This window comes from Triturus cristatus, chromosome 1_2, assembly GCF_964204655.1.
Source record: "Triturus cristatus chromosome 1_2, aTriCri1.1, whole genome shotgun sequence".
Taxonomy (NCBI): domain Eukaryota; kingdom Metazoa; phylum Chordata; class Amphibia; order Caudata; family Salamandridae; genus Triturus; species Triturus cristatus.
In genome coordinates, this window is record NC_140580.1 from 775,186,218 (window position 1) to 775,200,221 (window position 14,004).

Below are 14,004 nucleotides of genomic sequence, written 5' to 3' on the forward strand. Positions count from 1 at the left end.
GTGGACCTGGGCAGACGCTTGGCGACCAAGTAATGCAGTGAGTGCAATGTAGTGTTTTGAATCAGGTAAGAATGAGCAGGAAGCCCTTTACCAGGCGTTTTGTGACACAGTTTAAAACAGTGGGAATGAGTAAGAAGCCCTTTACCAGGCGCTTCATGACACAATTGTTAAAAACAGTGAGACAATTGTTAAAACCAGTGAGATGAACAGGAAACCCTTTGTCAGGCGCTTCGTGACACAATTTAAAATATAGTGAAATGAGCAGGAAGCCCTTTACCAGGCGCTTTGTGAGCAGATGTCCACAGTGACTCGTACCTCTAATCGCGTCCGCTGCGCGTCTGGGCGAGTATCCCTATTTAAGCAGTGAATATAAAACAACTAGACTGCTGACCGCCACAGTGGAGTCTGCACTATTTCCGGTCTGCGTCGTGATTCCCTCCAAACAATCGGAAGAATCCGTGGTGGACCGGGGAAGACGCTTGGCGACCCAGTAATGCAGTGAGTGCAATATGGTGTTTTGAATCAGGTAAGAATGAGCAGGAAGCCCTTTACCAGGCGTTTTGTGACACAGTTTAAAACAGCGGGAATGAGTAAGAAGCCCTTTACCAGGCGCTTCGTGACACAATTGTTAAAAACAGTGAGACAATTGTTAAAACCAGTGAGATTAACAGGAAGCCCTTTGTCAGGCGCTTCGTGACACAATTTAAAATATAGTAAAATGAGCAGGAAGCCCTTTACCAGGCGCTTCGTGAGCAGATGTCCACAGTGACTCGTACCTCTAATCGCGTATATGTGTTAAGAGTATCTATTATTTTTGTAATGTATGTTTGAATTTTGTAAAAGTAATGAATTTAATGTTAATTAATTTATGTGTAATTTAATTCCGTAGCAGGTTGTGGGTTTATAGGGTAATAGGGTGGGAAGTAATTTAATAATAATATATATTTTTAGCATTATTTAGAATTAATTAATTATATGTTAAATATTTTTTGTGTAATTTAAGTCTTTTGCGGGTTGTGGGTTTATAGGGGAATAGGGTGGGAAGTAATTTAATTGAAATTAATTAATACATTTTTTTTATTACTTAATATTTTAATATTTAATAATTTATTGTTAATTAAGTTAAATGTATTACTAATTGATTAAAAAGTGATTAATACTTGGTAATTATGTTAATTGTGTATTTTTTTATTATTAATTAGTAATTAATTAGATATTAATTATTAACAATTCATTTTTAAATATGTTAATTTTGTACTTTTTTATCAGTGGGTTGAGGGTTGATAGGGGAGTAGGGTAGAAAGTACTTTATTTTCAATGTAATTTTTATTTTTGTTATATTATAATTTTTTTAAGTTATTTTATAGTGTTAATTGTGTGAATGCATTTAGATTTGATTGTTATTAATTATATTGTTAATTGTAATTAGTTAATTAATAAATTGTTAATTGATTATGTTAATTTATTAATATGTTACAATATTGTAGGTAATGTTTATAGGGGAAAATGGTGGGAGGTAAAGTAATTTTTTTTAAAATTATTAATTGTTAAATAATGTTAATTATATTGCAGAAGTGGGTATATTAAATTATTCCCCTACGCTATCCAACACTTTCCTTACTGTTGCACTCACTGGAGTGGGTATAGTAATTTTTACCCTCCCACTATCCAATACTTTCCCTACTGTTGCACTCACTGGAGTGGGAATAGTAATTTTTACCCTTCCGCTATCCAACGCTTTCCCTACTGTTGTACTCACTGGAGTGGGAATAGTACATTTTATACTATAGGTATGGTACGTGCACTGCTTGTATATTTGTAACCATATTTTATCAGGTTTTTTGGAGAGGTAAGTCCGTGCTCCTAGGGTGTCACTTCTCTGAACAAGGAGTGCGGGGATTCAGTATTATTAGTTGCAAACCCTTAAACATTGGGTGTGTCCCCTGGGCACTGGTATGTCGATGTTGAATTGTTGTTACCCAATTGAATTTAATAAAGTTTCTTCAAAAGTTTTTTGTAGTTTATGTTTCTTTAATCACGAAATTTATATATCATTTCGATGATGCATCGTATCATACGAGTTTACAATTCCCAATGCATTTCGGCGTGATGCCTTCTTCCGGGGAACATCTAGAAGTAAATAATGTATGAGGCGTTTGTAGTACAATGTTACGTTATATCACTAAAGAAAAATGTTACAGACGTTCATTAGCGTCGAATGTGATTAGTCTATCTGCGCGTCTCGGTGGTGATTAAGGTGGGGCGGTGTTTGGTGAATGTTAGTTCGTATCGTGGTCTGAAAGTTAGGTCCAGTGTGATGAGACTATGAGGCTCAGCGAAGATACTAAAAAATAAATTGTGTACGTGCGTTTAAAAGAGTTATGGGTGAATATTTAAAGGAACGAGGTGCAATCTTTATGCTAACGAGGGTGTGCGCCATTACAGTGGTACAATCGAGAAGCGAGTGTCTCCCATTATTTCGCGTGTGACACAGAGTAACGCTTGCTCTCTAAAGTTACTTACTTTCGTGTTAGGAAGGTTTCTAGCGCATGCTGTGGACAGCCGTGCCGAGTGCCTCCGTCAGTGTGTAAACGCAGGGTCGAGTGTGGGTTAATGTGAAGTTGTGTGGTGGAGATAAAAATAGGACTCGGTGTTTGAGAACTGATAGTGAGAAAAGACTATGCGTGCAACATCAAACACATTTGACAGTCTGCAATATAAAACATTCATCTGTGTAAAATAAAATACACATGTTTACTGTTAATGCAATCAGAGATAACATGTAAATTCCATTCGGTCATTCATCCCATTTGGTTTCATGGAATTAAGTGTGCGAATCCAGTGATTTTCGCGTTGTAATAAAGTTTTGTGATTGTCTCTGCCTTCCGTTTTAACAATGATTTCCAGAATGTTAAATTTGAGTTGGCTTATATGATGTCCAGCTTCTAGAAAATGGCTTGCCACTGTGGATTTAAGGTTCTGAGTCCTGATGTTGCTTTTGTGTTCATTTATACGTGTTTTAATTTTTCTTTCTGTTTGTCCCACGTATATTTTTCCACATGGCATTTTAGTTGGTATATTGTATTGGCTGTGTCACATGTGGCTGTTACTTTGAGTTTGATAATGTATCATTTCATAGGATGTGTGATGTGTGAACCAGGGATGATATTGTTGCAATTGTTGCAGTTCCAACATGCTAGAGTTCCTTTATATAGGATTTGTGCGGTCTGATCAGTGGGGTTTTTTATTATCTCTCCCAGGTATTTAGCTCTGGTGTATGCGAAGGTTGGTTCTTGTTCAAAGATTTTATTGAAATCTGGTTCCACTTTCAATATAGGCCAGTGTCTTTTGACAATTTTTTTGAAGCTTTTGCTCATAGTAGAAAACTTGGAGACTAGTGTAGTTCGGTTGTCTGTGGATTTCCTTGAGGTTGACAGGGCAGTGGACCTGCTTATGGTGTTGCCTCTATTTTCTGCTTCTTGTAAAATGTTTTCTGGATATCCTCTTGTACGAAAGCGTTTCAACATTTCGTTAATGTGTGTTGTCCTGATGTTGGGGTCTGATACTATTCTGGTTATTCTGAGTATTTGCGTGAAAGGCATGTTGTTTTTTAAGGAACTGAGGTGAAAGCTGTCATAGTACAGCATGTTGTTTTTATCCGTGGGTTTTCTAAACAGATCTGTTTGGAAACCTTCACTGGTTTGTGTGATTTTTACATCCAAGAAGTTGATGGTGTTAAGTTGTGTCTCTGAAGTGAATTGTATTCTTTCATCTACCAGGTTAAGTTCATCCAACAGTTTGTTGAGGGTCAAAGTTGGTCCATTCCATAGTATAAAGATATCGTCTATGAATCTTACAAACATTTTTAGATGCTTTTGCCAAGTGGGATTGGTTAAGATGTATTTTTCTTCAAACATTCCCATGAAGATATTTGCGTATGTCGGAGCGGCACAATTTCCCATTGATGTACCAGTCTTCTGCAAAAACCAGTCTGTCTTCCATTTAAAATAGCTGTGTTGTAGTGTGAAAAACATTAGTTCCATCAAAAAGATTTGTAAATCTGTGCTGTATTCACTTTGTAGAAGTGCTTGTTCTACTGCTTCCAAGCCACTCTGATGTGGGATGGACGTGTATAAAGATTTGACATCTATTGTACACATAAGGATTGATTCATTCTTGTCTTTCGTGATCTTTTGGAATTTATTGAGAAAATCCGTTGTGTCCTTAATGTACGTGGGTAGTTTGACAACACTTGGTTGAAGGTATTTGTCCAAATATTTGCCCACAGGTTCGTGGAGGCTGTTTCTTGTGGACACTATCGGTCGGAAAGGTGGTTTTGTCAAATTTTTATGTATTTTAGGTACCATGTATATGGTGGGACTTTTTGGGTTGGTTTGAATCAGAAATTTCTTTACTTTGTCATTTATGGTACCTGTTTCATTAGCTTTTTGAACGATGTTTTTGAGGACTTCATGAATTTGTTCCGTGGGGTTGAAATCAAGTTTCATGTAGGTGTATTCATCCAATAGTTGGATTTCCACTTGTTCTTCATAATAGCTGGTGTTTAAGATTACCAGTGCTCCGCCCTTGTCGGCTTTCTGGCATGTTATACTGGTTCTATTGGCTATGGATCTTAATATGCCCCATTCCTTCTGTGTGAGGTTTTTGAATTTGTGACGTTTTTGAAAATTGAGTTTTTGGAGGTCCTGTTTCACTAAGGTTTCGAATGTGTCTAAGCTTTTATGGCTTATGGGTGCCATGTAAGTACTTTTGGTGGTTAGGCCCCTTAGTGGATCTTCCGGTGTAGAGGTCGTGGGTTCCACTATGTTTTCAAAATAGTGTCTTAATCGGAGTTTCCTCATCAATTTGAAGAAACTAATGTCTAATTCCAGGCTGTTGGTGTATGTCGTCAGAACAGAAATATTGTAGGTAATGTTTATAGGGGAAAATGGTGGGAGGGAAAGTAATTTTTTTTTTAAATTATTAATTGTTAAATAATGTTAATTATATTGCAGAAGTGGGTATATTAAATTATTCCCCTATGCTATCCAACACTTTCCTTACTGTTGCACTCACTGGAGTGGGTATAGTAATTTTTACCCTCCCACTATCCAATACTTTCCCTACTGTTGCACTCACTGGAGTGGGAATAGTAATTTTTACCCTTCCGCTATCCAACGCTTTCCCTACTGTTGTACTCACTGGAGTGGGAATAGTACATTTTACCCACCCGCTATCCAACGCTTTTCCTTCTGTTACACGCACTAGAGTGGGAATAGTAATTTTTACCCTCCCGCTATCCAACACTTTCCCTACTGTTGCACTCACTGGAGTGGGAATAGTAATTTTTACCCTCCCACTATCCAATGCTTTCCCTACTGTTGCACTCACTGGAGTGGGAATAGTACTTTTTACCCACCCGCTATTCAACGCTTTCCCTACTGTTGCACTTACTGGAGTCGGAATAGTAATTTTTACCCTCCCACTATCCAACACGTTCCCTACTGTATCACTTGTTGGAGTAGAAATAGTAATTTTATCTTTTACGCTGTGCAATCTTTTCAGTATTGTTATATTTAATATAGTGTAAAATAATATTTTAAAAAATTTAATTTTAATGTTTTAACTTATACATAATTTATTTTTATATTTATATTATAGGTTTATTTATATATACATACATATATGTAATTCTATTTAAAATTATGTTTTTAACATTTAATTATTAAACATATTGATTGTTTTTTAATATTATTAAGTTAATATATGTAATAAAAAATAAAAATGTATGTTTAATATTTTATTTAACTTATATTTATTATTTATTAATTTTAAGGTTATTTAAGTATTTCTAAGTATGTTTTACTTAATTACATTATTTCATTTATTTTCCATTACTTTTAAGACATTTAAAAAAGTGGATATTTTAGCAAACTATATTATTTACAATGATATTTAGGATTCAATATTTTTGTACTTACCTATTTGTAGATAGGAATTCGATATTCTGGTTGTCGATATTTTGTCACTGGTATTTTTGTATGTCGATATTTAGCTCCTCAATATTCTGTGAGTGATTCAGTAGCTATAGGTCCTGTAGTTCCTTTATAGCAGGCTGAAAAAGGGGGGAATCAGGTACACACTTTGGCTGTCCTTAGTGGGGTACATTATACAACCTCTACTCCTGGTGACTTGAGACTAAGACAGGTTACACAGACATCATTGGTACCGACTCCAGCTGACGTCTCAAACGGAATGAACGCGCATTCAGCTGTACATGCAGCACAACTTAATTCTTCAAAAGGCAGATCCAGGCAAACTCAACCTTTCTATATACCCGAGAATAATGTGGTAGCTCCAAGAGTAACTCAGAGTGCTACAGGAAACACTCTCCCCTTGGGAACCCAAGATTTTCATGTATCCCTTTTACATTCAACACCTATTGCAGGAAAAAAGGATTGTCATGGGGGTTTAATTCGGAATACGTCCAAAGAACAAACAGGTCCTCATCTCAAGAAAGTGAAGATTGGCTTTGAGATATTGATACTTCTGCAAATGATAAAGATGCTAGAAATAATAGAGCGAAAGTCCTTGGAATTAATAAAACTAGGTTCCTTGATGTGGCAAAACTTAAAGTAGAACTGGAAGAGATGATTATAGGAGCAAACAGCCCAGCCAGGATAGGTGTTTATTAGGACAATGAACTGCTGTTCATTTATAAAGACCTTAGTAGACGTTCTCGAAGCACTCATGAGAAGTTGTCCGAATCGACTCTGAAATACAGGGTGGATGTATAGCAATCCATGGCACTGCAGAAACCCTATAGGGTAGATTTCAGTGACAGAGATAATGAAATAACATGAGACCTTCAGGAATGAGATTGCAAGTTAAGGAAATGCAAGCTAACCTTAGGAAATGAGAAGAATTAGAAAAATGGGATTGTCGAGGGGCGAAGAAGGATACAAAGAAGCTTACGATGCTTATGCTCCCAGCTATTGAAGATGATGGGGGTGAAGAAATAAGGATGCATTCTATGAGAGAAGTGCCTGGAGGAGGATATGTACATGTCCCTTGGTCTATGCCAGACATATTACCCTTTACAAATGCTTTACCAAAATTGAGAGGAAGTCCAGTTGAATTGTACAAACAGGTCAAACGGTTTATTAAGGTTTCAAAGGTTATGTTAAAGGATTTGGATACTTTATTTGACATTGTAGTTCCAATTGATTTGTGGACAAAATGTAAAATTGTTGTCAAATGGCCTGAAACAGAACCAGGCAGTACAGGTGTACAGGTGCACCATCTGCTGAGGTGATGAAGAAATATAATCAAGCCATCACCAATTTAAAAGGGATAATTTCCCCTAAAGGAATTGATTGGGTGAAAATAGATCGAACGATCCAAGAATTGAAAGAAACAGTGTATGACTATTGTGAGTGATTGTTGGCGGCATTCAAGCTGTACAGTGGAATGAAAAGTATGTCTGATAAGTATATGGGACATTTCGTTTATCGATTTGTATATGGATTGAGACCTGAGATAAGCACCATGATACAGGAGCATTTGATTTGTTGGCAAGCAAAGCCTATTGATGAAATCCTCTGGTATGCAACATATTGTGGAGATGAGATTGAAATGAAGCATAAGAAGCTTAAGGAGAAATTGATGGTTGTACAAATGAAAGTTGTTAAGAAATATCAGAAAGAATCAGGTGTTGACCACATGTCTACCATGCAGGGAGGTTATCAGCAAAACCCTACGATGCAAGCATTAGATGAAGTACAACAACAGGGTGTGCTGCACCAAGGTAGAGGTCTGGTGTTTCAATTGATGTATTGAAAAAGACTAATCCATGTCACATTTGCTGCAAGTTAGGGCATTGGAAGTGTTAATGTTAATTTAATCCAGTTAATCAGGGACATGGAGGACAGGTTCAGAATGCTGGACATGCACAATCACAGGGAAATGGCATGACTCATACTCCACAGGGTCACAGAGAAAGAAATCAAGATTTGAATGTGCCCCAAGCCCTGATGCCTCCAATGAATGGCCAAGTTCAGAGATATAATTAACATCAAGTGTTCAATGCAAATACAGAGAACCTTGTGAATCAGAATTTGTCTCAACAATATTCTCTGATCCAGATAGATGATGCAGTCTCAGGTCTGTCCCAGTGACAGTGCCTGAGGGGGTGGAAAAATGCATGCTTGGTGCATCCTTAGCAGTGTACCAAAGTGGTCCCTATGTGGATGGTAAAGTAAATGGCACGGCCATCTAATTTTTGCTGACACTGGTGCTACCCGTTCCACTGTGAGAACAGTAAAAGTTCAAAACCTACCCCTCTTAGGGGTTACTCCTTTGATTAATTCAATGATTGACCCAAGAATCCTGAAAGAAATAATGGGAAGTTGATGTAACTCTCATATTCTGGGTTTGCAGAAACCTAATGGTAAATACCATATTGTTCAGGATTTGCACTAGAATGATCAGATTGTGGTTTCATGTTGTCCTGTGGTACCAAATACAGCTGTGATATTATTTTAAAATCCATGTGAGACTGAGTGGTTCTCTGTCATTGATTTGTGCCAAGCCTTCTTTTCTATCCCACTGCATGAGGATAGCCGATTTTTTTTTGCTTTCCTGTTTGGCAGTCGCGTCTTGGCATGGTGCTGAGTCCTACAAGGGTATACGGAAATATACCTCAATATTTAATCAGAATTTGAAGAAAAGTTTGGAGTCTCTGGTGATGCCAAATCATTTGGTTCTTGTCCAGTACATTGATGACCTGTTGGTAGCGTCAAGTTCGTAGAATGCTTGCCCACGTGATACCATTGCCTTACTGAACCATTTAGCTGAGAATGGACAGAAAGTGTCCCCGTCTCAATTGCAGTTTTGCCAAAGACACGTTCTGTATCTCGGATATCATAATGCGAAAGGAACAGGGAAAGTGCCCCAAGACAGAATCACAGCGAATCTGAACATAAGGCCACCAAGTACTCAAAAGGAAGTCTGTATGTTTTTGGGAATGGTTGGTTTTTGTCGTTAATGGATTTCAAAATTTTCACTGACAGCCAATCCTCTTCAGAGGCTGACATACACTGATGTGTCTGATCCGGTACCTTGGGATGATGCCTGCATGTGCTCTTTTACTGAACTGTGAGAGAGACTTTGTTGAGCTCCAGCTTTGGGAATGCTTGACTAGAACAAGAGTTTTACTCTGTTCTGCAGTGAGTACGAAGGTTGTGTTGTTGTCAATTCTAGCTCAAATGCATGGCACTGCACGTAGACCTGTGGCCCATTTTTCGGCTACTTTTGATCATGTGGCCGACGCATTGCCTAGATGTCTGAAAGCTGTTGCTGCAATTTGTGTGAGTTTGGAACAGAGTGAGAGTATTGTCATGGGGCATCCATTGAAAGTGCATGTTCCTCATTCGGTGGAGGTGTTGCTTTCTCACACTCGAATGCAGCATCTTACCAGCAGTCACCTCACAAAGCATGAACAGATTATTTTGGGCGCAAAGAATGTCACTCTTATGAAAGGCACGTCCCTAAATCCTGCAATTTGATGCCCCTTCCTGGAAATGAGATTGTGATTGATGAAGCTTACCAGGTTTGCCTGGAAGTAACTGAGCTATGCACGAAGACCCGTCCCTACATTCTTGATACCGCTTTACCTGAATCAGATCATGTGCTATTTCTTGAATGGTTCTGTCTGCAAGATACAGAAGGAAATCTGAAAGCTGCCTATGCTGTATGTACGGTTGCGGGTGTGGTTGAAGCTTCATGGTTGCAAGGAGTGTTTTCTTCACAAGGTCAACTCATGGAGTTTGTGGAGTTTTTTACACTCTGCACTCCGCATGGTGTGGTTGAAGCTTCATGGTTGCAAGGAGTGTTTTCTTCACAAGGTCAACTCATGGAGTTTGTGGAGTTTTTTACACTCTGCACTCCGCATAGCGTTCAGAGTGCTAGAAAACTCTGTTCCGCATAGCAGAATTTTTTCCTCGTTTGTGCTCCCCAGTGTTAAGTTGGCGAGCACAAGCAAAAAAAATCTTTCTCCAGACCACGTTCAGGTGAGATTTCTCAATGCTGGTGGTCGCAGATGGTCACTGCCGTTTGCGTTGAGGGAGCTGCCACTCAAGTAGAGAACCTACTCGAGCATCAGAAAGAAGCAGCACCCTCTTGTGATGCACGTGGTGCTGTTCATGCTGATTTTATAGTGTGGGACAAAAAACGCTTGTGTAACTCCGAGTTCTTTTGGTCACTTCGCAGAAAACCACGTAGCAGAACTCTGCAAACTTTGTCCAGGCCTAGTCAGGAGGTCCTTTCAACCGAATGCAGCTCGATTTTATAGAGATGCCTATATGTAATGGTTTGAAATATGTACTAGTGATTGTCTTTATTTTCTCACGTTGGGTGGAAACTTACCCCACAAGACAAAATGATAGTTTAACATTAGCAAAGCTGTTATTGATGGAGTTGATACCACGATTCAGATTCCTGACTTTTTTGAAGTCAGACTGAGGAACTCATTTTAATAATGAGGTCTTAAAGATGTTATGTGCAGCATTACAAATTGACCATAAGTTCAATTGTGCTTATAGTCCAGGAGCTTCTGGGATCATGGATCAAGTGAATCGGACACTGAAGTCCAGGCTGGCATAAATCGTGTGCTTCAACTTCTCTGAAATGGCCTGATGCGTTGCCTCTTGTGTTGATCAGTTTGAGAACTACCCCAGACAGAAGAACGGGATTATCCCCACATGAAGTGATTATGGGGAGGGCTATGAGATAGCCTGCAGTTACTGCCAATGCCTTAGTGAACATTACAGATGACTTGGTGCTCGATTACTGTAAAGGACTGGCTGAGGTGGTATGTTCTGTGTCTCAGAAGTTTGGGGAAGCTGCAACTTCGCCTCAATAAGAACAGTGCCATTACCTCAGTCCCGGTGACTGGGTTTTGGTGAAGAATGAGTACGCAAGTCAGGCTTGGAGCCTCGTTGGCGTGGGCCATTTCTAGGTGATTTTGGTAACCCCAACTGCTATTAAGTGTGGTGGTCTCCCAAATTGGATTCACGCTGAACATACTCGCAGAGTCCTGTGCCCTCTTGAATATACAGCACCTGTTTCAGATGTGCTAGTAGTTGCAGATAGACAACTGACTCAGGTCAGCCAAGCTGTTGAGGACACACAAGCTACTAGGATTCCATGCACTGGTCCGGAGGGGGTCCGAGAGACTTGGCTCTTGTTAGGTAATGGAGAATCACAAGAGAAAGGGCTGACTAGGTAAGATTTTGAACCCACCAAAGGGATTAGTGTGCCTGAAACACGAGTAGTGTCCGAAGACCATTGGCCTAAACGACAAGAAAGATTGAGACACATTTTGACAGAGAGAAAATTACCACGAAGAAGTCTCTAGTCAGTCTGATCAGAGTGAAAGTGATTACAAAGGGCCATCAGTGCGGAGGTTCAAAAGAGCAAAATACTGAGTCAAGGATACGCTGCCCCTGAAATGACTTACTTGGCACTAAATGACTGGAAGAAACCATATCACTCCTTTTGCTACAACAATTTAAGTCTGCATGAGCCACCTTGAGAAAATATTGTGTTCCTACTGAAACTTTGAGATTAATTTATTAATAATAAAGAACTTGAGTCAATTTGTGTTGGAAATAGTCTAGAGCAAACAAGAACTGTGCCTTTGTCGAGAGATTCATTTACAACGCAATAAAGAAAACGAAGACTGTACTATTAAAGGGCTGTGTTGAAAAGCCTGATCAGGAAAGCATTTTGAACTTTGCCTGTGCTGCAACGCTACTAAAACATCTAATCCAAATTTTATCAGATGTTACAAGGTCTGATTCCAGGGAAATTATGGATCCAAATGCGGTATCACCAAAATGCAAATGTATGTGTGCATGTATGCTTGTCATATTTTCTATAAAACTTGTAGTGATACTTATATTTTAGAATTTGCTACATCATGTGTATATGCCAAAAGTTAAGCCTACTTCTGTGCCTAAACCTGTTTTTACAAATCATAACAAACAAATCATTTAAGATGATAAGGTATTACACGGAGAACTGTCCACTGGTGACTTTTCAAAGAATGCATTTCCAAAACTTCTATATGAATATGAAGAGACTATGTATGCTTGTAGTTGGTATGTGTGCATGCAGCTGCCTACATCAGTATCTGAGGGTGTGATTTATCGCCAACTTCCTGTGACCTATAGAATTTCTTGCAGTGTATTAACAAGTTTGTTTTATGGCAAAGGGCAATTTCAGTATTATTACTCTAACTATGTTCTAGTCTTTTCTGAAGGACCACTGAGTAAATACCTAAATCCTGTGCCTGTTACTAGAACAGCAGAAATGATGGGAGAATTTTTCAAGCCTATCCAAAGCTGAGACACAGCCTATGCATATAGACAAAACCTAAACTGTATTTCATAACAAGTAGGGAAGGAATTTGTGGAATCAGTAGAAGACAGGTGAAGCGAAATAGTGAGGAAAGCTGCAAATCATTAAAACAAATCCATATTGGGCGCTTAAAGAACCAGAGTTTAGACTAATGGGAAACCAAGTTTCTATAGTAGGAAATCTAAAAACCATAATACACACTTGATCTGGCTGGAGCAATTGTAAATGCTCTAAAGCCTCTTTACATGTCCTAATATTATTTTTTTTAAGTGGTTTTCAAAACAGATTTCTTTGATCTTTATAGAGATAAAAACAAATGCATCTCATATTGGGGAGTAACTGCGTTGCATGGACATAATTCCAGATCCTTCTCAGAAAAAACATTATGGTAAATACATCACCATTCTACTCTTCTTCTGCTCACCCCCCCATCTGTACTCCATTCCATGCTCCAGTAATTCATTTTTAACCAAAAGCCTAGTCTGGCCATCAATAGGAATCCGATTAGTGAAGAACTCTGTCCTACCAATTAACTGAAGTTGGCTTTTGACATAGGTCATCTACCTAATCTTATGGGCCTGAGAGAGTTGTAAACCGTCATTTATTATAGACAAGTTTGATGAAATCTCCAGTGTACCGCAAACCTAATTCCATGTGTGCAATTAAAGAAAGAGAAGTGATAATAATGTGTGCAAAAATTGGTTTTCACTGTTTTGGAAAGCAACTTGATCAGAATAACCCCATACACCAGCACCGTAAGTACGTATGGGAATAGGTCTCGCTTTATTAATAGTAATAGCAGCATTCAACGGGAGAGACCCTAATTTGGAACTAAATTAAAAAAGGGCCACAATTGCGTGCACCAATTAAAAGTTTTAAAATGTACCCATGTACTATGATGATCTAATGGCATCACTAAATATGTGAAAGTGGCAACAGCTTTGATGGCAGGGTTTCAAATGTGGAATATAGGGGTTCTGCTACGTGGGCAGCCGCACATCATAGCATAGGATTTGGTTTTATTAGTTGTCAGCCCTAGGTTAAAGATAAATCCCATAAAGTGATCCTGTCATTTTTGAAGTCATTTCCTGTCTGAGCAATCAGTACACAATCATCTGCGTACATTAGGACCCGTAGCTTAGAAGTTACTATCCTAGGAAGATCAAGGTCCGCATATAAGAGATCGTTTTCCAACTCTACGTAGAAACTAAAAAGAAATGGGGCCTGGACACACCCTTGTCTTTCCCCTTGTTTGATCTTAATAAAAGGGGCACATTCCCTGTGTGGCCCAAACCTAATCCTAGCTTCCACATCAGAATGAAGTTGAGAAAGGAGATGAAAATTTTTCGGACAATATCATGGATCACAGCTTCCCTCTCAAAAAGTTTTTGAACATTGTTGAAATGGATCACAAGGTACGCTTTTTTTGGGGGGGAGACATTCCATATTTTTCTTTTGCTTTCTGCTAACAAGTGAAGCACACCATGGACAAGGCGCAGAAGGCTTAGGATTGGTCAGTGCATGCATTTTTTACCCATAATACAATTAATCTATGCCAGGGAGTAGCCAGGAAAATAAAATACC